The sequence below is a fragment of the Furipterus horrens genome, unplaced genomic scaffold (assembly GCF_987537825.1).
Source record: "Furipterus horrens unplaced genomic scaffold, mFurHor1.1.pri manual_scaffold_2, whole genome shotgun sequence".
In the NCBI taxonomy this organism is placed as follows: Eukaryota; Metazoa; Chordata; class Mammalia; order Chiroptera; family Furipteridae; genus Furipterus; species Furipterus horrens.
The window spans coordinates 2,805,782-2,807,282 of NW_028327172.1; positions in this window are offsets into that span (position 1 = coordinate 2,805,782).

Below are 1,501 nucleotides of genomic sequence, written 5' to 3' on the forward strand. Positions count from 1 at the left end.
AGACACAGTTCATTTTTGTGTTATTATTTCTTAAGTATTGTATTATTTTCCATATGAATACCTGTAACCCTCCTTTTGCCCCACCTGTATTAGCAGTCTGCCCGCCGTGGCAGTGACCCCCTGGCCCGCCTGCCTTCCCCGTCACTGCTGAGCCGCTGCGGTAGGGCGGCACGCACGGGCCCCTCGCTGCGTGCTCGCCGGACAACGGAGCGAAGACACGGCATCTGAATGTGGGTGACCGTGGGCTGGCATGAGACATGCGGGGTGAAGGACAGGTCTTTGCAACAGAAGAACCCTGCCGCAAGGGCATGTGAAGAATCTGTTGGACTGATGCTTCTGTGAAGCCCTCCTAGTATTCATCTTTCTCTTCACATCAGCGCATTCCCCCTTCTAAGGAAAGTCTGTATCCATTCTGTCATTGGAAGACGGCCACCCCTTGACATTGACAAGGACGGCCACAGCGCACATCAGCTTATGGGAACTCATGACTGAAGGCAGGCCAAGCGGGTCCTCAGCTCTCTCCCTGTTAAAATGTCCCGCCTGGCAAGTCCCAGCGACCCACTGGCACTGGCGCTGAGGTGCCACGTTTCCGATTGGAAGGAGGATGGAGAAGGAAAGGATTCACTGTGACATGCGCAGCAGGTCAGTGTGACCTGCCTCCGTCTGCGACTCGTCAGTCGCCGTTTCCTAAACCAGCAGGTGTGTGTGGCCCGCAGGGTGGCAAACACGGAAACAGAGCCCCCGAAATCAGCAAAGACAGAAAGGATGGGGATGGGCGAACCCGCGTGCTCCTAAGGAAGCAGTCACACACCTGGTCCTCCCTCCCACGGAAGAGTCTGTGGGCGCCCTGGACTGGGTAACTGGTCACAGGGGAAGCTTAATAAAGCCCCGTGTTGTAATGCCATAGAACAATAAACAACCGTTTCTAAGGTGAATGTTTACATCTCTACTGCTTGCGAATTTTGTGAGGCTCTGGTGGATTGCTGAAACCGTCATGGGTCCGTCCATTCCCGCCACGTCTCCCTCTGGCATGTGACTTCTCAGGTGCCCCAGGAGGGGTGGGCACCCTTCCCCCACCTGACCCAGGGCTCAGCCATGTGGCTCGCTAGGGTCCACGGGACAGCAAGTCCGGGGGCTGCAAGCCAAGGCGGGAGCATCGGCAGAGCTGGCTCTTTATTACCGCCTGTGGGAACCCGGGGGCTGTCACCAGAGCACAGCCCAGGCTGGCCTGCCTGAGGATGGGACACGTGGTGCAGCCAGGCCTGCCCCACTCCTAACAGCAGCCAGCTGCCAGACACCCACCCACGGGAGCGAGGCCGTCTTCCGCCACCGTCACAGACACACCTGCAGTCCCCGGTGGAGCAGGAGGTGCGCAGGTGTCCACCCAGAGGACAGAAGCCCAGGTGGGGGTGCAGGGATGGCGGGCCCCTGGGGCGGACCACTGGCCGCTGGTCTCTCCCCCGTGGGTGGTGCCCCCAAACATACTCACACTTCCCAGGGA